Source organism: Equus asinus, chromosome 2 (genome assembly GCF_041296235.1).
Source record: "Equus asinus isolate D_3611 breed Donkey chromosome 2, EquAss-T2T_v2, whole genome shotgun sequence".
Taxonomy (NCBI): Eukaryota; Metazoa; Chordata; class Mammalia; order Perissodactyla; family Equidae; genus Equus; species Equus asinus.
Genome location: NC_091791.1, coordinates 180,136,783 through 180,160,797, shown reverse-complemented (window position 1 = coordinate 180,160,797; position 24,015 = coordinate 180,136,783). Strand labels below are relative to the sequence as shown.

Here is a 24,015-nt window from a genome sequence, read left to right as displayed (position 1 = left end):
TCAGCGGGTATTCCAAATTTAAAATCATGACACGCGCTGCCATGGTGACCTCCAGAAACATCCCGATTTGCGCTAATGTTGACGGTGGTGTAAGGCAAATCTCCCCATACTCTCAATGATGTCAAGATTTGCCAAATAATTCTTATCTTTTCCAATCTGAATTATGAAAAATATCTCATTATTTTCATTTGCATAATTTTGATAACTAGTGATAAACATATTTTATATGTTTTTGGACTATTTAATTTCTTTATTTTTGACTTCCCTTTACATGTTCTTCATCTATTTTTTAACAGGTATATTCATTTTTATTAATTTATAGAAATATTTTACAATAGGAAAATCAACTTTTTCTCTTATATATGTGCAGATAATTCATCTTTATTTGTCTTTAACTCCGTTCAAGACGGTTTCTACTTCCCAGAAGAATTTACTTTTTATTTTTATTTAGTCAAATGCATGAGTCTTTTTCTCTATACTTTTCTATCTTGGATTGTAAAACCTTCATCCGTTTTTTTCTGTAGGACTTCTATGATCTCTTCTTAATATTTTGCTCCTTTAACAATCTAGAATTTATTTTTTTAACAATCTGGAATCAACTTATTATTTTTTGCAGAGTTGCTAACTTGGAAAATGTTGCTATAAGGCCATTTATTAAATATGCCACTTTTATCACATACTAAATTCTTGTATATTCCTACATCTATCTCTAGATTTTCTCTTCTGAACCACTGAGCTGTCTATACCTATGTCAATATCACACTACTATAATTTTTATAGTAGTTTTATAATATATTTACTATTTGGTAGTCAAGTACTCCATTATCACTTTTCTCTTACATAAATTCCCATTATTCGTTTTGCCGGCTCACATTGATCTCATGGAATTTCTGATTTGTTAGGGAGAATTAGTTTCTACAATACTGAACCTAGAAAACGCTTAAATATTTCTCAGTAGGGAGGGCTTATAGAAACTACATTCATCTATACTTATGGAAGGCTAGAAGCAGTGATAAGTGGTTACATGGAAGAATCAAGATGATGTAATTTAGGTTTTTAAACAGAGGTCTCAGGAATTCTGCTTCTGGTAAGATGGAATACTTATCCCTATTCCTCCCTCTAAATACAACTGGAAACCCTGGACATTACATCTAAAACAAACATAAGAAGACTCCGAAAGGCAGAGAGAATGCAAACTAGCTAGGGATCTTGACATGGTATGAATTCCCTGGATTTTCTTTTGCCTCATATATGCCTGACTTGGAGCTGAAGAAGCTGGCAACCTGGAAAGGCCAACAGAAGCAAACAAAAAAAGCACAAACAAATGCTTTCTCTCTAGCCAGAGTACCAGAAACACAGCAGCTTAGCAAGACAGAAATCTTTTAGACAATTACTGCTCTACTCCAGCCAAACACCACAGGAAAACTGATCCCACCTCCACTGACGCCAACAAAGTCCTGGTCAGAAGCCTAGATTTCTGCTCTCAGAAAGCTTTAACGAGGTGCCTCAATACCCTCTCCAGGGCGGTGTCAGGGGAGGTCTCATGGAGGGTCAAGACTTCCGCCGCTGCCCTGTAGCAAAGAGGCTGCCTCCACCTCGGTGTCAGCGGAGACAACGCAAGGAGCCAGAACTTCCACTCCCACCCAGCAGCAGCAAGGAGCACCCCCTCACGTGTCAACGGAAAGTTGGGGGGGGGGGGAGCAGGACTTGAACATCCACCTGGTGGTAAGAAGGCAGTGCCCCCTGCCTCCCATTGCTGGAGTAGTAGCAGAGAAAGCCAGCTCAAACAGAAGGTTGAAAGAAGATCCAGAGTCTAGGAAGATAATTCAAAATGTCCAGGTTTCAATAAAAAATCACCCATCATATCAAGAACCAGGAAGATCTCAAATGAATTGTTAAAGAAAGACAATCAATAGATTCCAACACCACTGATGTGATAGAGATGTTAGAATTATTCACAAGGATTTTAAAGCCACCATGATAAAAATGCTTCAGTGAGCAATTACGAGCACGCTTGAAACAAATGAAAAAAACAAAAAGCCTCAGCAAAGAAAGAGTCTTAACAAAGAAATAGAAGATATATGAAGAGCCAAATTAACACAATAAATAAAATAAAAAGCTCAGTGAGTGGGCTCAACAGAATAGAAGAGACAGAGGAAATAATCAGTGAACTGGAAGAGAGAAGAATAGACATTACCCAATATGGGGGGCCAGCCCCATGGCCAAGTGGTTAAGTTTGCGCGTTCTGCTTCTGCAGCCAGCGTTTTGTCAGTTTGGATGCCGGACACGGACACGGCACTGCTCATCAAGCCATGCTGAGGTGGCGTCCCACATAGCACAACCAGAGGCACTCACAAGTAGAATATACAACTATGTACTGGGGTCTTTGGGGAGAAGAAAAAGAGGAAAAAAAAGACAATTGGCAACAGTTGTTAGCTCAGGTGCCAATCTTTAAAAAAAAAAAAGGAAATTACCCAATATGAAGAAGAGAGAGAAAACACACTGAAAAAAAATGTTACAGAAGAAAACATATAGTACTATCCTATTTGTGAAAAAGAAAAATATATATATACATATATACACACACATACACATTTGTAAATAAACTCATAGAAAAGAGCCTAAAGGTTGCACATGTCACATCTAGAGAAAAAATTAAGAGTCGGTAAAGGGGAATTTTCTCTTCTGCTCTGTGTTCCTCTGTATTATTTGACTCTGCTGCAACAACATATTCATGCTGCTTACATCATATAAAATATTCTTATCTAAAAGAAAGGTTGCCTTTTTGTTTATTCTAAGATGTCTTTTATGTTCCACAGTAGTTTTATAGTTTTCTTTACACAAGTACTGAAAACATTGCTAGACTTTCCCTGAGTATCTTATATTTCTTTGTTGCTCTTGTGAATGAGTTATTTTTTCCCATTATATTTTTTGACTGGTTTTTGTTGGTATACAAGAAAGCTATTGACTTTAATAAATTTAAACTATTCTGATTACTAAAACCTCTCATCATTTCTAGTAGTTTTTCAGTTGATTTACTTGGTTGTTCCATATATAATCACATCATCTGTAGATACATTTTCTCCTCTTTTTCAATATTTTTCATATTTTATTCTCTTATTTAATTGCATCACCTCCAACTCATAGAACAGTGTTAACCAACAGTAGAATGCTATTCATAACATTAACAGAAATCTTTCAGTGTTTTACCCTTAATTGATCCTTGATTGATTAATTGATTCATTCATTCATTCATTCTGCTTATTCACTGCCTACCATGTGCAAGGCATTGTGCTAAACACTAGAGATCTGATGACAAGCAAAACCAGACATGGTCCCTGCTGGCACAGAGCCTTTAGTCTAGTGGGAAAGGTAGACATTAGCAAGTACTCATACTCATCAATGTCTATTTACAAATTGGGACAACTGCTGGAAAGAAGAGCAACTTGATTCTATGAGAATGTGTAACAGAGGGATCTGAAGGAAGCAGACGTGCTCTTCTATTATGAAAGAACCAGAGTAGATTCCATTAAGCCCATTTTAAGTCTACAACCTTTTCTCCTAAGAGAATATAGAGGAAGTGAGAGTCAGATAAGAACCTTACTCAAATCTTTATGACTACGAAATGCAGTAAATACCACTTGCTCCATGATTTTGAGTCAGGATACATGACAAATCAACTCATAAAAGCTACTATTCGTAGATGCCTAGCTCCGTGCTACTTTGCATCTTATCAAGTCTCCCAATCATCATTTCACAAAGGTATTTTTTACACTCAAGAGCAGTTCGGGTGGGCAGGCTGGGCAAAGTCTTAGGGCATAGATAATTATCAGGGGATGTCCTGACCGCTATTGATTAATGGCTTTTAGCATGCAACATCGAGTCTGGTAAGCCCAGGTATTGACTCAGATTTTTTATTTCACTAGAGTGCACACTCCTCGAGTGTAGGAATTACGTCTAAGTTATATGTATATCCCCAGTACCAAACACAGGGCCACGCACATACAAAGTGTCCAGTCAAATGTTTACTGAATGCTGAACGAATGGATTAATCAAGGATTGCTATGTCTACATAGACCACAAGCCTCAACAGCCTCCACATTCCAATGTTGCGTAAATTTTAATGCACTGATTTAGATTTTTATTAAGTTGTATGGCTAGGAAAGTTTTCACACTTGGTTGTTACATATTAAATTCTACTCTGTTTTCAAAGTATTGTGACATTGTTTAATTAAAATGTGATAAAAATTAAGTATGAAAATTCTAAAGTAAAATTTAAAGTACTTTCAAGCAGATAAAAAGTACCCTTTGAAAATTAGAATGGGGACCTCTGAGAAGACCCTGATGAAGCTGGGGCATTGAACCTCTAAATTCGGCCGAGTTTCTTTGCCAGTAGCAGCAGCCCTTCCATAGCCGTCCGAGGAGGTTAACCCTGCTTTTCCTGAAGAACCCGTAATGCCCTCCCATGAAGTAGTTGCCTTGCAAGACACCACTGAGTCTCCTTAGCACCTTCCTCTGCCACCCCTCTTTGCTTCTAGATGTAGATCCAAGTCCCAGCAGGCCGCAAGGGGTGAGGGACAAAGGGTGACCCATGAGGAGATGTGCTACACACCAAAGAATTGCATGATTTTTCTTATTTATACCGAAATAAGGGTGGAGAATTTACGTGGGAATGGATCTTAAGGGTGTGGGACAATGATAGACAGAACACAAAATTGCATCAAGTCAAATGTATTGATATGGGCCCACTCAACAGAGATTCCAGATTCAATATTTAGCTCAAAGGTTTAGAAAGGGCTATAACACTTTATTTGGTTGATTGGCTGAAAGAGACCAATAAGTTGCCTACACCAGATGAAGTAGAAATTCCAGAACTGCCTTGGTATACTATAAGGAAGGTATCCGAAGGCTTCGGGAGATTGGAATGTTAGAGTGGAGTTATCACATAAGACCTGCTCACCCACCCCAGAAGGATCTAGATGACACATCTTTCACCACAACTGTGAGAAATAAATTTGTGAGGGGAGCCCCAGCATCTTTGAAGTACTCCAACTTGAATCATCAAAACAGACAGTCATTGTCCCTCAGTCAGTTTCCATACTAGAGCCAGTTTATAGACCCAGAACCCCTTGAATTAAGGGGAGGATGGGTTTCTTGAGGAAGGACCCTGCTACACTGCCAAAAATGTATACTCTCAATCTTTCTCCCAGCCTTTCCCAAAGGTAAATAATCTGACTTTGCAGGGATTACTAGACAGTAACTCTGAAATGACACTAATTCCAGGAGACCCAAAGCATCACTGAAATCCACCAGGTATCAAGAAGAAAGCATTCGCCAGACCAATAGCTGCCTATCAGGTACCACGGGACGTATTCATTTGCTCAAGCAACGAAACCACACCTGGAACAGCAGCTACAATTGGAGTCACCACCTGGTTAAGCCTATGATAATCCACTGTCATTCTCCAAGATCCACCTGTTTTCTGACATCAAGTTACCACGGGACCTGAGCTGCCCATTATGAACTGGGTGTTATCTGACCCACAAACCCATAAAGTTGGGTGTGCAGAGCAGCATTCCGTCTTCAAATGGAAGTGGTATATACAAGATTAGGATCAAGCAGGCCTTGAATGCACAAGTAAGTTACATGAGGAAGTGGTCTAAATTCCCATGACCCCCGCTCCTACCAAATTACCTTCTCTCTCCCAGTCTGCATGTATACGGCCTCATGGAGAGTTCCTATCAATCAGCTGACTGAGGAAGAGAAAACACAGGCCTGGTTTACAGAGGATTCTGCAGGATATGCAGACGCTACCCACGAGTGAACCACTGCACAATAAGCCCCTTTCTGGAACATCCCTGAGGGCAGTGGTGAAGGGAAATCCTCCTAGAGGGTAAAAGTTGGAGCAGTGCACCTGACTGTTCATTCTGCTTGGCAGGATAAATGGCCAAGGCATGAGTCTCTAGGGATTCACCGGCCGGAGCTGATGTTCTGGCTGGATGGTCAGGGACTTGGAAGGAACATGATTGGAAAAATTGGTGACAAAGAGCTTTGGAGAAGAGGTATTTGGACAGACCTCTTTAAATAGACAAAAAATGTGAAGATATTTGTGTTCTATGTGAATGCTTACCAAAGAGTGACCTCAGCTGAGGAGAATTTTAATAATCAAGTGGATAGGATGACCCATTCTATAGATGCCGGTCAGGCTCTTCCCCAGCCATTCCTGTCACTGCCCAACGGGCTCATGAACAAAGTGGCCAGTGGCGGCAGGGATGGAGGTCATGCACGGTCTCAGGAATGTGGACTTTCACTCTCTAAAGCTACAGCCACTGCTGAGTGCCCAACTTGCCAGCAGCAGAGACCAACACTGAATCACCAATATGGTGGCACCATTCCCCAGGGTCATCAGCCATTTACCTAGTGGGACGCTGATTACATTTGACTGCTTCCATCATGGAAGCGGCAGTGCTTTGTCCTTAATGGAATAGATACTCTTGATAGGGATTTACCTCTCCCCTATGCAACTTCAGCCAAAACTACCATTCATTCATGGACTTACAAAATGCCTCATTTTTCTATCATTGTATTCCACACAGCACTGCTTCTGATCAAGGAACTCACTTCACAGCAAAAGTGCAGCAATGGGCCCACACTCATGGAATTCACTCCTCCCATCTCATTCATCATTCTGAAGCACCTAGATGGATAGAACAGTGGAATGACTTTTAAAGACTCGGTTACAGTGCTGGTTAGGCAGCAATCCAATATTACCCCTAGTGATCCACTAGGAAAAAGTTTGCTTCCCATCCCTTAACTTTACATTTTTCTGGTCTAAAGATCTTAGTTTCAAATGCTTCCACAGGAGACACAACAATGATTCCATTGAACTGGAAGTTAAGACTGCCACCTGTCCACTTGGGCTTCTCATATTTCTGAACCAACAGACAAAGAAGGGAGTTACTGTACTGCTTGGGTGATTGATCCTCCTTCCCAAGTGAAAATTGGGCCATTATTAAACAATGGAGATAAGGAAAACTATGTCTGGAATGCAACAGATCCCTTAGGACATCTCTTAGCACTCCCATGTCCTGGATTAAAGTCAATGGAAAACTGCAACCACCCAATTCAAGCAGGACTGCTAATGGCCAACCCTTCAGGAATGAAGGTTTGGGTTACCTCCCCAGGAAAAGAACCACAACTAACTGAGATGCTTGCTAAGGGTAAGGGGAATCTGGAATGGAGAGTGGAAGAAGCTGGTTATAAATACTAGCTATGACAGTATATCCAGTTGCAGAGGACTATAATTGTTATGAATATTTCTTCCTTCTTTGGTTATGAATATGTGTGTATGTGTACACCATAAACATTTTTTCCTTCTCTTATTCCCTTATCATGTAACATAAGATACATTATAATAGTTAGCTTTATATCACAGTATTTAAGTTACAGGATATCAAGGAGAAGAGTGAACATCACCCAAGGACATCGCATCTTCTGGGGAAAGGGTGTGTGTGTTTTGGTTGTATGCAAGATGATTGTATCATGTTATACAGAAGTTTGACTTTGTTGTTGTCATCTTTACTTGGAGATTAAGTATGGTTTAAGGAGAAATATAAGGATGCTAAATTGACAAGCAATAGACTGTGATGGTTGGTTTAATGTGTCAACTTGGCTAGAATATAGTACTCAATTATTTAATCAAATACTCATCTAGGTGTTATTGTGAAGGTATTTTGAAGATGTAATTAACATCTAAAATCAGCTGACTTTAAGTAAAGAAAATTATTCTCAGTAATCTAGAGTGGGCCTTATCCAATCACTTGAAAGGCCTTAAGAGCAAAACTGGAGTTTCCCCGAAAAGGAAGAAATCCCATCTGTGGACTGCAACAGCAGCTCCTGCCCAAGGACTTCAAGGCTCCAAGAAGTTTTTAGTATATTCACAAGGTTATGCAAGGATCACCACTCTCTATTTCCAGAACATTTCTATCACCTCAAAAAGAAACCCCATACTCAGCAGTCACTTTTCATTCTCTCCTTCCCTACTCCCTGGGAACCACTAATCTATTTTCTGACTCTATGGATTTTCCTATTTTGGACATTTTGTACAAATAGAATCATACAATGTATGGCCTTTTGTGTCTGGCCTCTTTCATTTAGCATAATGTTTTCAAAGTTCATCCATGCTGTAGCATGTGTCAATATATTCACTGTTATGGCTGAATAATAATCCATTTTATGGATATACCATATTTTGTTTATTCATTCATCAGTTGATGGACATCTGTGCTGTTTCTACTTTTTTGCTATCATGAATAATGATGCTACGAGCATTCATGTACAAGTTTTTGTATGAACATGTGTGTTTAATTCACTCGGATATGAGTAGAATTGCTGCGTCATCTCCTTTATTCTTTAAGGACAGTTTTGGCGGGATATAGAAATCTTGATTGAAAGTTTCTTTTCCTTTGAATACTTTGAATATGTCATTCTACTGTCTCCTGACTTTTACTGTTCTTGATGAGAAATCAGCCATTAGTTGCATTGTTCTTCCCCTGTACTTGATGAGTTGTGTTTTCTCTTGCTGTTTCACGATTTTCTCTTTGTCTTGGCTTTCAACGGTTTGACTATGATCTATCCAGATCCAACTTGACATTCATTGAGATTCTTGGATCTATAGATTAAAAATTTTCAACGAATTTGAGAAGTTTTCAGTTATTATTTCTTCTGTTTTTTTGCCCCTTTTTCTCTTCCTTCTGGGACTCCCAGTAGATGTATGTTGATAAGCTTGATATAACCTCACATGTGTTTGAGGCTTTGTTTGCTTTTCTTCAGTCTTTTTTTATCACTATTCTTTAAATTGGATAAATGTTGAGTCCACCTCATGGGCCTTTTATTGCAGTTATTGAATTTTTCAACTCTTGAATTTTCATTTGGTTCTTCTAAATAGATTCTATTTCTTTATTGATATTCTGGTTGTTGAGGAATTATATATATATATTTTTTAGTTCTTTAAATACAGTTTCTTTCAATTCTTGGAACATATTTATAACTACTTTGAAGTCTTTGTCTGCTAAATCCAACATCTGGGCCTAGAGACAGTTTCCATTGACTACTTTTTTTTTTCCTGAGTGTGTATCACACTTTCTTATATTTTTTTTTACATGCTTTGTAATTTTCTTAAAAATCTGGACATTTTAGGTAATATATTGCAGCAATTCTGGATTCTGACTTTCTTTTTTTCCCCTCTAAGGATTTTTGCTATTGCTGGCTTTAATTGTGTTTTTGGTTTTTAGTTGTTGTCGTTTTAAGTAACTTGTCCGGAGTTAAACTGAAGAATCTGTTACCTCCAATGTATGTGGCCACTGATGTCACTGCTCAATTTTTTTATTCTCATTTTTTATATTTCAGCCTGATTTCCTGGCAATTTTTCCTGTGATCACATAGCTCAATGGCGAGCCAATGATTAGTCTGAAATATTCAAACACCTTGAACTCTCAAAACTCCCATTCTCTGCTGGTGGCTCTATGCTTGCTTTAGGGATGCATTTATTTATTTATTTATTTTTAAGATTGGCACCTGAGCTGACATCCATTGCCAATCTTCTCTTCTTGTTTTTCCTTCTTCTTCTCCCCAAAGCCCCCAGTACCTGGTTGTATATTCTAGTTGTGGGTCCCTCTGGCTGTGCTATGTGGGACACCGCCTCAGCGTGGCCTGATGAGTGGTGCCACGTCTGCGCCCAGGATCCAAACTGGCAAAACCCTGGGCCGCCGAAGTGGATTGTTTTCTATATGTTGGATAAGAACGTTGAAATTGGAAACAAGAGTGTGGGAGATTTTCTCTGAGATTTTAACCAATTTCACTTGGCTTTTGGAAAACAGACAATATTCAACTATATCTCAAAGAAAATGAAGTACAACTACTATTATTTTTAAATATTTTTTAACTCTACTTTTCCCAAAATGTTTAAGGGAAAGGAATGTAGTTTGTTAGCACTCTTATTGCTTCCTGTTTGGCTCTGTAAAGTTACTAACGGTATTATTCAGAATGTTATGAACTATTATGACCTCAATAAAAAAAAAATAGTAACATCAGCAAAAAAAAAAATTTTAAATTCATGATCCTCAGTTTCTTTTTTTCTGAATGTAACGTGTGATAATAAACATAACTTCAGATAGATGTTTGAAGGAATAAAGGAAATGTGTGGAAATAATTTGTGGAGTCCAAAGAAAATGTTCAAGACTAAAAACAACAACAACAACAAAAACCTGTGCATGAAAGCTCATAGCAGCTTTATTCATAATAGCCCCAAAGTGGAGAAAACTCAAATGTCCTTCAGCTGGTGAATGGGTAAACCATGTGTGGTGCATTCATACTGTGGAATATTACTCAGCAATAAAAAGGAATGAACTCGTGATACATGCAACAACCTGCATGGATCTCAGGCAACTATGTTAAGTGACTAAAGCCAGTCTCAAAAGGTTACACATTTATATTATTGCATTTACATAACATTCTCAAAATGATAAAATTATGGAGATAGGGAACATATTAATGGTTACCAAGGTTGTGAAAAGGGAAGGAGGTAGAAATAACTATAAAGGGGTAGCAGAAGGGATCTTTGTGATGAAGGAATAGTGCTGTATCTTGATTGTGGTCATGGTAACACAAACCTACATATGTGATAAAATTGCATCAAACTATACACACACACACACATGTGCATGCACACGAATGTCTGCTATAAAACTGGTGAAATCTCAATTTCATTATACAAGATGATATAAGATTTTATTACGTAAGGTGTTACAATTGGAGGAAAACTGCGTGAAAGGCATGTGGGACCTCTGTCTACCACTTTTTGCAACTTCCTGTGAATCTCTAATTATTTCAAAATAAAGTGGAAAAAAAGTTGTGTCAAGAAAAAAAAAGTTTTAGCCAGGAGTAGTTAATTTTTTTGCAGTTTTATTGAAGTATAATTAACAAATTCAGTTTTAAGATGTTTACAGTGCATGAAGTGATGATTTGATATACATATACACTGTAAAAGGATTCCAACCACCAAGTTAATTAATACAGCCAGCACCTCACATATTTACGTTTTTTGGGAGGAAGTGAGAACATTTAAGTTCTACTCTCCTAGCAAATTTCAATTACACAATACAGTGTTATCAACTGTAGTCACCAAACATTAGATGTATACATTACTGTGTAACATTAGTTATACTTTAGATCCTCAGACCTTATTGATGTTATAGCTATAAGGTTTTTTACCCCTTTACCGACCCAATCCCTATTTCCCCCAACCCTCAGCCCCTGGAAACCACTTCTCCACTCTCTGTTTCTATGAGTTCAGCTTTTTTTTTTTTTAAGATTCCACATGTAGTTGATACCATGTGGTATTTGTCTCTGTCTGGCTTATTTCACTTAGTGTAATGCCCTCCAATTTCATACGTGTTGCTGCAAGTGACAGGGTTTCCTTCTTTTTTAAGGCTGAATAATATTTCATTGTGTATATATACCACATTTTCTTTATTCACTCATCAGTTTACGGACACTCAGGTTATTTCCATACCTTGGCTATTGTGAATAATGCTGCTATAAACATGGGGGTACAGATATCTCTTCGGGAGAGTGATTTCATTTCCTTTGGATATATACCCAGAAGTAGGGTTGCTGAATTATATGGTAGTTCTATTTTTAATTTCTTGAGAAATTTCCATACTGTTTTCCATAATGGCTGCACCAATTTACATTCCCTCCAACAGTGCGGAAGGGTTCCCTTTTCTCCACATTCTCGCCAACAGTTATCTCTTGTCTTTTTGATGACAGCCATTCTAACAGGTGTGAGGTGATACCTCATTGTGGTTTTGATTTGCATTTCCCTGATGAATAGTGATGTTAAGAATCTTTTCATGTGCCTGTTGACCATTTGTATGTCTTCTTTAGAAAAATGTCTATTCAAGTCCTTTGCCCATTTTTAAATTGGGTTGTTTTTTGCTATTAAGTATACGAGTTCCCTGTATATTTTGAATATTAACCCCTTATCAGATATGTGTTTCACGAGCAAGGAGCAGCTAATTTTAGAATATTTTCTGTGGAGTGTTAAAGACAAAAGCCAAAAAATAAGAGACTAAAGAAGGAAATGTTATATATACACAATGGAATATTATTCAGCCATAAAAAAGAACAAAACTTTGCCATTTGTGACAACAAGGATGGACCTTGAGGGCATTATGCTAAGAGAAATAAGTCAGAGAGAGAACAACAAATCCTGTATGATCTTACTTATATGTGGAATCTGAAAAAAAAAAAAAAAAAAACCAAGCTCATAAATACAGAGAAAAAATTGGTGGGGTTGCCAGAGGCAGGGCATAGAAGATGGCAAAATGAGTGAAGGGGGTGAAAAGGTACAAACTTCCAGTTATAAAATAAATAAGTCACGGGGATGTAAGCACAGCTATAGTTAATAATACTGTGTTGCCTATTTGAAGTTTGCTAAGAGAGTAGTTCTTAAAAGTTCTCACCACAAGAGAAAAAATTTCATAACTATGTTTGGTGTTGGATGTTAACTAGACTTTATTGCGGTGATCATTTTGCAATACATGTAAATATTGAATCATTATATTGTGTACCTGAAACTAATAGAGTGCTTATGTCAATTATACCTCAATTAAAAAAAAAAAGGAAATGCATGGTGAATAGTCTCTCTTTCCAACTAAACCCAAGTAATCCACAGTATTTTCTTAATGTTATAATGCATACCAACCAGAATGGAAAGGGCTTTTGGAATAAAGGAAAAAACGAAGGATTGTCTAGGCTGTAACAAACAAAAGCAAACGCAGCTTAAGGAGATTTTGGAGGTGTTATACGTAATGTCTGATTCGTTGAACCTGATGGCAAGAGGAATATAAATAGAAGATTCTCTGCCTTTCTCCAACTCACTGTCCTCCAGAATTAGTTTTTTAACCAGGAATCAACACCCTACAAAGCCAGGATTCAGAGCTATCAAGGACTTACTACCAAATGGATTCTTAACACGGAGCAGAGCTTTATAATTATGACAAACAGCAACATTTTTGCTTTCCGGTCCCTTCCTGTTGTACTCAGGGTTAGTATGATAGGAAAGCGGGAGAGGACTTTGCAGGATAACTTACGTAATAGGAAGTCTCTAGTGTATTTGCAGCTCAGCATGTGGGACTGAAGCAGCTTAACTCATCGCCTGATCTGAAAATAATCACCTTTGATGCAGAATCCTGTTGGGTTCAGAAATTTAATATATAAGACAAAATATTCCTACTTATCTCAGATTATTTATCCATAGCAAAAACTTATATCTGCAGATCTTACTGTCTAAAATCTGATTCATCTCTCTCCAGCTCTCTCTCCCCCTGTACTCTTTGAAGAAAGAATATAAAGATATATTATATATATATATATATATATATATACAGTCTTGCACTGCTTAACAATGGAGATATGTTCTGAGAAAAGTGTCGTTAGATGATTTCATCTGAGCATCATAGAGTGTACTTAAGTCAAGTATGGAAGAAATGGAAGAAAATGATTCAATCAAGAGATGTGGTAAACAGGCAATGTATGAGGCTGCTGCGAGTATAACACGGCACACTGTTTTACAGTAAATGTTTTTTATAAGTAGAAAGAGTACACTCTAAAATAATGATAAAAAGTATAGTATAGTACATACATAAACCAGTAACATAGTCATTTATTATCATTACCAAGTATTGTGTACTGTACATAATTGTACGCGTTATACTTCTATAAGACTGGTGGCACAGCAGGTTTGTTTACACCAGCATCACCATAAACACGTGAGTAATACGCTGAGCTACAATGTTAGGATGGCTACAACATCACTAGGCAATAGGGATTTCTCAGCTCCATTATAATCTTATGGGACCACCGTCGTATATGCAGTCCATCATTGACTGAAACATTGTTATGCGGCACATGACTACGTGTACATATATATGTGTGTGTGTAGGCGTATATTCTCCAGATCTCTAAATCTTTCTCCAGATCTAATCATGACAAATTAACTGTTTCTTGGAGCTCCCCTCAAGAATGGTTTGCTTCCGATTTCAAGATAGAAAGCTTTCCTTTGCCTTTTGATAACAGCCATAATATTTAATGAATAAAATCACTTTCATTACTAGGGGGAAAATCTTGCTCATCTGTTTTGGTTTCATACAAATCAGGATCAGTGTTTCAGAGTAAAAACAGAATCTTAAAACTTTACAGCTGGAAGGGGCCTTAAATGGTTCTCTCTCCAACCCCTTTATTTTACAGATAAAGAAACTGAGGCACAAAGAAATTAAAGTAACTTCTGAAGTTCAGGAAAACAATAAAGTTAGAGAGACAAGAAGTCTGTCTAATGATTTTAGCACTGTTCTTAGAAGCTGGAATCTAGTCTTAATCCTTTTGCAAAAACAATGCCAAAACTATCACACTACCACTATTTTCACTATTATAAACAATGGTGCAATGAATATTCTTCCACATATCTCTTTGTGCATACATGCAAGGGTTTCTTTGGGGTCTAGCTCTAGAAGCAGAATTGCTATTGACGAATATTGATGAATTGAAATTGAATTATTAGATATTGACAAATTGCTCTCTAAAGTGGTTGTCCGATTTTCACTCCCACTAGAGTTTGAGTCCCTGTTTAGCCTAATCAAACATTGTAATTTTAACAATCTGATGGGTATGGATGAGACCTTGTTGTTTTGAGTTAAATTTCCCTGTTTGCTAGTTCTATTGAGCATCTATTCATATGTCCATTGCCTATATTTGATTTCTTCTTCTGTCAATTGTCTGTTATTCTTTGCCAATTTCTCTCAAAGGTCGATCAGTAGTACTTCTTCATATAGTTTTCATGTACTAATTGTTTGTTGCTTTTATGCATTGTAAATATCTTCTCCCAGTGAGACCTTGTCTTATTCATTTCCATCAACCAGAAGAGTATCTGGAAGAACCTAAAATATAAAAAAAAAGTGTAGGGCCTGCCCCATGACCGAGTGGTTAAGTTCACTCGCTCCGCCTCGGTGGCCCAGGGTTCCCCAGTTCGGACCCTGGGCACAGATATAGCACTGCTCATCAAGCCATGATGAGGCAGCATCCCACATGCCACAACTAGAAGGACTCGCAACTAAAAATATACAAATATGTACCGGGGGGCTTTGGGGAGAAAAAGGAAAAATAAAAATCTTTAAAAAAAAAAAAAAAGTGCAGGGGGCCAGCCTGGTGGCACAGGGGTTAAGTGCATACTTCCACTTTGGTGGCCTGGGGTTCACCGGTTCAGATCCCAGGTGTGGACGTGGCACCTCTTGCCAAGCCATGCTGTGGTAGGTGTCCCACATATAAAGTAGAGGAAGATGGGCATGGATGTTAGCTCAGGGCCAGTCTTCCTCAGCAAAAAGAGGAGGATTGGCAGCAGATGTTAGCTCAGGGGTAATCTTCCTCAAAAAAAAAAAAAAAACTACAGAAAGTTTTTAAAGACAAAAACAGAGAGAGGGAAAGAACAACTTCACACCTTATTCTGACTAAGGCATAGGCATTTGAAGAAGGTTCCACAACAGATTTGATAGGACTAATCATCAAATCACTTTAGTTCAAAATATCCGATTAATTGATTAAAATTTTTACAATCCTAACTTCAGGGCATTCTGTGTTGGTGGTGGTGGCCGTGATAACGGTGGTGGCTTTTCATTTTACATATTGTTTTTTCGTCCATCTGGGCAACTATGCCTTAACCAAAGAGATTTTTTTTAATTTTTGTCTACATTTTAGCAAGTCACCACAGTCAAAAAAGGCTAATAAACAGGTTAGTAAATGTTAGCTTATGATCTCTTAAGATTGTTTCATTGCTGTTTTTTCTTTATCCTCCCCCCTGCTGTTTTTTCTATAGAAGGCACAATTACATAAAAGATACATCCGGTCCACATTTGCTGTCCTCAGGCATAGGAATTAGACGGGGCTATTTCCATACACAGGCTTCTGCTAGGCCTTCTCTATAGATGCCAATTAGAAGATTAGCGTCTTTTCTTTCTCCCTCTTTGCTATTAAATAGCCACACAAAAGCTGAGCTGACAAATTACTCTCTCCATGGTGCTTGACAAAGACAGACAATAGATCATCATCATTTACTATACTCAAATCTTATTAATCACAGATTAATGAGAACATGTCTAGTGGGGAAGAAATTACCAGAAAGTGGGCCTGTTGGCTTGTTCCTCATGTAACATCTGCTCTGCCTTTACCTTTAGTGTCATGTCGTCTTTTATCACATTGAAATAATGTTTGCTCCAGAAACATAATTAAGATAATGGAGTAGATTCAGAGCCCTTCCCTTAATAATTAAAGAACCAGGGTTATATTTCTTAGTCTGAAGGCTTTTAAAAAACTAATTTCCCTCTGTTCTTGATTATTTCCTTTTTCTTTTGCTCATAATGATCTATCAAATCTTGGGGAGTTTTTTCCCTCTAAACTGTAATTAATACTCATACCCAAAACTAGGACAAAGTCAGAGTTTGAGTTCCTTTTTCTAGTGAGATAAAATTCACCACTGTCACCACATTAAAGCATGCTCTTCAGAGGATTTCCTTTTTACAATTTGAAATATTCTAAATTCAAATTCACATTTCAATGACTATAAAGCTTGTGATGAGCATCAAGCACTGTATAGGCTTTCCTTAACCCTCACCTACAGTGTGCTCTTTTATTTTTTAATAAATATTTTTATTTTGTAAATGTGTGGTCTCATTAATGTTTTAGTCTTTTACTCTTAAGCCAATTTTCTTCTTAGTGCACAGAAGTTGAAACTTGGACTCAAATATTTAATATTCTTGGGGGTCTCCTCTGTCCTCTTGTCTCAACAAGGGGTAGAACTGGGGGAACAAGTGAAAAGATACGTCTAAAAAAAAGCAATGGCATCTGTAATCAGCTGATAAAGAGGAAAGAAGAATCGCAATCTATAGTCATAAAATTGAAGAAAGCCATTGCTCCTGTTATTAAAATCTAGAATACGTACTTGTCACTCTTGGAAGGCAGTGGGGATTAGTGCTCGGGGCTGGGTAAGCTGTGATCCAAGGCTCTGTGATTAAGCCGTGATTCAGCACCACGGGGATAAAAACAGCTCCACAACCAAGAGCTGGCAAGCACCAGTTGAGGGAGGCGGGGAGGAGGATTGCAAAGAGCTTCTTAATTAAATTTTAATTATTGCTAATTAGAACTACTGTTTTTTTATATCCCCAACAAGGAAGACAAGAGCTGATCTTGCCTTTTTATTATTCTGCTAATTAGTTTCCCAAGGAGAGGTTTGAAAGGGCAGACTCTGCTTTCACAGTATCCAAGTTGTTAGCTGAGCCAGACCTGCAGGTAACTCTCATCCTAAAATCTGAGCTGTAATATTCCCAGGTAGTTCTTTTCCAGATCTAAGATTGTCTTCCAGACCCATCTCAGGAAATGAGCTGTTATTCTTCAAATCTGCTATTTGAAGAAATCCATGAATTAGTTTTCCTTTTGTTTACCCTGTCTACTTTATCTTCATACAAGTCTCAAAGATGTTTGCTTAATTATTAAAATAGATGGCAAACCCTCTACACACTACTAATGTACTCATGTAAACTTCATGCTTTTGTGAATTGTTTACTACCAGATTTAAAAGAATAACCAAATGTACACATAAAAAGTGACTGCTGGTTTTCTCCAGCAGTGAATTTAGTGCTTTGCAACAGGGAACAAGAACGAAACCCAAGTCCTGCCCTGAAGAGCTCCCAAGTTCTATTAAACACCATTGAAGATGAAATGCTCCAGGTAAATGCTCCACACTTGAGATTGCAAAGCAGAAACCCTAATTGCGAGCTTGAGGATATAATCCCAGAAGGTTCCCAAGACCCATTAGCATTATAAACCCTCTGCAAAATATGAATCCCATTTTATGAGTGCATACATTTCATAATTCTTCTCCCAAGATAATAAAGTTAAGAGCTCTGAGTTGGTGCAGCTCCCTGTGTTAATTACTATAAAATCCATCAAATGAAATTACATTTCTGGAATCAACAGCCTTTGGCCCAGCTCACACACGTGCCTTGACAGCCTTACTCTACGGTTGGAGTCACATTAACACATGTGTTTGTTTCCTCACCTTTTACAGACACAAGAGCCCTGTGATATGTTAATTCACACCAAATTCCAATCCTTTCCCTTGTCTTTATCTTCCCAACTCGATGATATGATGTGTCAACACCTTTCATATTGGGAGGAAAAAATGCTTAGACAAGACTTTGTTTTTACTCAGTTTAATTAAAATTACAGAAACTAGCAAACAAAGAGTAAATAAATTAAATTTGCCTTTCAGTGCCATTCACCGTCTGCCCTGTCAATATCCACCCTGATCTGAATGATTCTAAAAGTCATCTGGGTCTTTCCTCCTCTGATTAGTCAATTAGCCACATCTCACACTGGTTTAAAATGTGTTTTTTCAGGTCAGTGAGTTACTCTCACAATCTTAGAGTAGTTGGCATACCAATAAAGACAGACTTCTGAGATTTCCATTAGCACCCAAAGATTTTTGCTGCTTCTTTATTTAGTATATTCAATATTTGAAAGCTCTCTAATACTGCTATAACTTTTTCTTCAAAATCATAAACATTACATAATCATGTTTTATTTTCTCTATTATATATTTTTGTGTTAGATATGGAGCAGGTTATTATTAAGCTCATGTTCACAGGTTAAGAAAGTCCACTAGAATATTATCCAACTCTAGCTTTCTCGTTTTGCAGCTTGCTCGTTAACCGTTTTTGATTGTTCTGCTTTTTGCTTGTTCTGCAATCACCTGTACGAGTCAACGGGATTTTTTTTTTCTTTTTAGTGAGGAAGATTGTCGCTGAACTAACATCTGCACCAATCTTCCTCCATTTTGTATGTGGGTCACCGCCACAGCACAGCTTGATGAGCGGTGTGTAGATCCATGCCCAGGATATGAACCTGCAAACCCTGGGCCACTGAAGTGCACAAACTTAACCGCTATGCCACCGGGCTGGCCCCAGGAACTGGTTTTTTAAGAGATACTTGGGGGTCTGGCCCCGTGGCTGAGTGGTTAAGTCCACGTGCTCCGCTGCAGGCGGCCCAGTGCTTCATCAGTTCAGATCCTGGGCACGGACATGGCACTGCTCATAGGCCACGCTGGGGCGGCGTCCACATGCCACAACTAGAAGGACCCACAACTAAGAATACACAACTATGTACCGGGGGTCAGAAAAAGGAAAAAAATAACAAAGCTTTAAAAAAAAAAAAAAAAGAGAGATACTTGGACTATTCCAAACCTCTATGGGCAACCATAAGAAAAGCCTCTAGATTGGGTGGCTCTGAAGAGAATGGCAGTGAGGTAAAGAATGAAAGGGGAAAGTAAAATAAAACGGGAGGGCAACCTTGCACAGAATAATAATTGTGTGGCAAGAACTGAGTCTGATAAAGTCAATTCTGTGCACCTGAGCCCCACCCCCACCAAAACCAAAACCAAACAAAACAAAAACCTGTGGCCCAGTTACATTCAAGGATGCCCTGGTACATGTAGCTCCACAAGGCTAGAACTAAGCTCATGCCTTCCCAAAAGCTGGAATTCTCTAATCTTTTATTTTAAATTTTGGCAGATTTAGTGAGCTGTAAGGTGTAAGTTATAAGATATAACAAGTAGTGTATACCTAAATTAAAGCACAGGTAGTGGGTATGATCAAAAATTCACATAGCAAGAAATATTACTTTATTTTATAGAAAAACTTAATTTCTGACTCCAGTCCCTCTGATCTCCTAGGCTAGTGGAAAACTTAAGACTAGTTATTTTTAAAACCTTTCCCTCAGTACCTCTGAGTTGTGTCAAGGTTCTGCTCTCTTACCTTCTAGGGCGGGACTGGCCCTGGCACTCAGTTCCCTCTGGGCACAGGCAACCACCGAGTCTGCCCCGGTCTTGTGTAAACGGCGTCGTCAGTATCACTGGTTCTCTTCTCACACATCGATGTATTTGGTACTTGGAATATTCCTCAACTGACTAAATCTCCGTATGCCTAGAGTTCTGAAGATTTCTGCTGCTTCTTTATTTATTATTTGTTTTATTTATTTTTATTTATTTTTATATATTATATGCCCCACTCTCTCCCTCACTTCTCCAGGATGTTCTACCTCAACCTGAAAATCTCCTTCTCCCTTTTTCCTGCTCCACAAACTCTCTAAATTTGCCCAAGAGCTTAAGCTTTTGGGAACAGAAGCCAAAAAGTCTTGCATAAAACCTCTGGGTTCTTCCCTATCTCTATAGATAGCCCTGAGCAGGCTGTTTACTTTAAATGGAGGAAGTAAAAAGGAAAATACATGGATATAAAAACAAGCTAATATCACAAAATACTATCCATACTGCATACCATACACTAGGAATATTCCAAATAGATTGCAGTGCTAAATGAAAGAAAGAAAGGAAGGAGGGAGGGAGGGAGCAGGGGAGGGAAGGGAAAGAAAAGAAAAGAAGAAAAGAAAAAACAGACAGGAAAGAAAGAAAAGACAGAAAAGAAAGAAAGAACCAGCCATAAAAGTATGAAAAGATGGCCAGCCCCAGTGGCCTAGTGCTTAAGTTCAGCATGCTCCACTTTGATGGCCCAGATTCGGTTCTCAGGCATGGACCTACACCACTCCTTTGTCAGTGGTCATACTGTGGTGGCAGCTCACATACAAAAAGTGGAAGATTGGCAACAGATGTTAGCTTAGGGTGAATCTTCCTCAGCGGAAAAAAAAAAAGTATGAAAAGAAAGGAGAATTCCTTTATAATCTTGGCATAGGGAAGGGCCTTTCTAACTCAGACTTGAAAGCTAGATGTCATCAAAGAAAATATGGATAAATTTAACTACATAAAAAAAATTTTTTAATTCAACACTGCAAAAGAACTATGTGTGATGTCGAAAGATAAATTACAAATTGGAGGGATATGTTTGTAATTCTTTCCACAGACAAAAGGCAAATCTCCCTTATCTAGAAGGAGCTCCTATAAACAAAAACAGGAAAGAGACCATCAACCCAATCCAACAGTAAAATGAGCTAAAGATAGGAATAATTTACAGAAAAGGAAATAAAAAGAATTTTGGACACAAGAAAAGATACCTAACCTCACTTATGATATGAGGAATAATTAAAACTACCCTGAGATATCATTTCTCAGCTATTAAACCAGTAAAAATCCAAAAGTGTGAAACGCCCACTGTTGGCAAAGCTGTGGGCAAACAGGCAGTTTCATACATTGCTGGTGGCAGTGTAAATTAACACAGCTCCTATCAAAGGCAATTTGCAATATCTATCCAAATCACAAATGTGTATGTCCTTTGACTTAGCAAATCCACTGCTGGGAATTTATCCTATAGATACACTTGCATAGGTTATTCACCGAAACATTGAAATAGCAAAAGATTGGAAAACAATCTAAGTGTCTATTAAGAGAGATTTAGCTAACTAAATTATGGTACATCTATATATCGGAATATTTTGCAGATATATGAAAACAGTGAGAAAGCTCTATATGGGGAAAAAAACCACCAGGACACATAAAGGTTTTTTTTTTTAAGTATACAATAGTGCCATCTTTTTTGTAAAAAAGAAGGGGGGATATATAGTCATAACTACTTGTATATGCAGAAATTCTGGAAAGATTCAGAGGAAACTAATAACAGTGATTATGGTGGGGGGTGGGAAGCAGACAGTTGGGGCCAGATATGAGAAGTGTGTTCACATGTCTACATGCAATGTGACCCTTTAATGTGTCACTTTTAGTCTTTAGCCATATACATGTATGTTCTCTGGTCCTTTCTACCACTTAACTATGTTAAAAATTACAATGAATTCTGATGATCATTTTATACATTTTTAATGAATTTTGACTGACTCAAAATTTAAATCCAAAATAATTATTCACTTTTCAAATTTTTAACACTTCTAGGCTTAAACAACTGTTGTGTGTTTTTTTTAGTGCCATTAGAGTGAATACCATAATGCTGAACAGTTTTGTCTTTTTAAAAAAAGAATACAGGTAATTTTACTATAATCAGATCTTCAAAAAAAGTTTACTAGAGTACAGATAAGCTTTTCTTTTTGTAAGTATTGGTACAATATCATTCATACAGCCAAATTCCATTATGAGAAATTCCAAGAGACTTTCAGCTATTTTATTGTATTTTCTGTACCAGGAGTACGTAATTGTAATTGCTTGAAATGTATTAGCCAACAACTGAAGCTTGAAATATTTGGTCAGAAATAAATTTTTGCTTCAACATTGTTTGTGCTACTGGATTTGATCCACATCATTACTGTCTGCACACGTATTTTTCTCCAGTCTTGGATCATGCAACCTAGTCGGGGGGTCAAAAGCTGGGCTGTCAGCTCAGACTGTCTGGCCTCATGTCCTGACTCCACCACTTACTACCCGTGTGGGCTTAGGTAAGTGACTTCACTTCTGAGTGCTCTGTTTCTTCATCTTAAAATGGGGATGATAGGGAGCTGGCCCCATGGCCGAGTGGTTAAGTTCTCGCACTCCACTTCGGCGGCCCAGGGTTTCTCCAGTTCGAATCCTGGCCGTGGACACGGCACCGCTCATCTAAGCCATGCTGAGCTGGCATCCCACATGCCACAACTAGAAGGACCCACAACTGAGAAGAATGCACAACTATGTACCAGGGGCTTTGGGGACAAAAAGGAAAAATTTAAAAATCTTAAAAAAAAAAATGGGGATGATAATGGTATCTACCTCCTAGGATGCCCCTGAGAATTAAATCATTCAGTGCCTGCAGATAGAAAGTGTCCCAAAAGCTTTAAATATATATTATCATTATAGATAGACAGATATACAAAAAGAGAAAAAACTGCCACCTGATTTTCTGGCATGGACTCCGACGAAGTGTATAAGAACACAATGGCATTTTTTACACAAATAGAACAGATATTCCTGAAATTTGTATGGAACCAAAAAAGATCCCACAAAGACAAAGCAATGCTGAGAAAGAAGAACAAAGCTGGAGGCATCGTCCTCCTGGTTTCAAATTCTACAACAAAGCTACAGTAATCAAAACAGCATGATACTGGCACAAAAACAGACACACAGATCAATGGCACAGAACAGAGAACCCAAAAATAAACCCACGCACATATGGTCAATTAATTTACGACAAAGGAGCCAAGAATATACAACGGAGAAAGGAAGTCTCTCTACTAAATGGTGTCAGGAGAACTGGGGACCCACATGAAAAGAATGAAACTGGACCACTATCTTACATCATACACAAAAATTAGCTCAAAATGGATTAAAGACTTGAATGTAAGACCTGAAACCATAAGACCCTTAGAAGAAAATACAGGCAGTAAGCTCCTCGACATCAGTCTTGGCAAGGATTTTTTGGATTTGACACCAAAAGCAAAGTCAATATAAACAAAAGTAAACAAGCGGAACTGCATCAAACTAAAAAGCTTCTGCACAGCAAAGGAAACCACCAAGAAAATGAAAAAGCAACCTACCAAATGGGAGAAAATATTTGCAAATCATATATCTGATAAGGGATTAATATCCAAAATATATAAAGAACTCATACAACTCAATAGCAAAAAAAACCCAAACCAAACAATCTGATTAAAAAATGGGGCCAGCCCAATGGCATAGTGGTTAGGTTTGCACACCCCACTTCAGAGGCCCTGGGTTTACAGGTTCGGACCTATGCACCACTTATCAAGCCATGCTGTGGCAGGCATCCCACATATAACGTAGAGGACAATGGGCACAGATGTTAGCTCAGGGCCAATCTTCCTCAGCAAAAAAGAGGAGGATTGGTGGCAGATGTTAGCTCAGGGCTAATCTTCCTCACTGAAAAAAAAAAAAAAGAGCAGAGGATCTAAACAGACATTTTTCCAAAGAAGACATACAGATGGACAACAGGCGCATGAAAAGGTGCTCAACATCACTAATCATCA

At 38.0% G+C, this 24,015-nt stretch overlaps 2 pseudogenes; both read left to right on the top strand.

Annotated features, from left to right (window-relative positions):
* The first annotated feature begins 5,489 nt into the window (after positions 1-5,489).
* Positions 5,490-7,270, top strand: LOC139046509 (uncharacterized; annotated as a pseudogene).
* A 15,129-nt stretch (positions 7,271-22,399) lies between these two features.
* Positions 22,400-24,015, top strand: part of LOC106838815 (ferritin heavy chain pseudogene) — a 36,515-nt pseudogene continuing 34,899 nt past the window's right edge.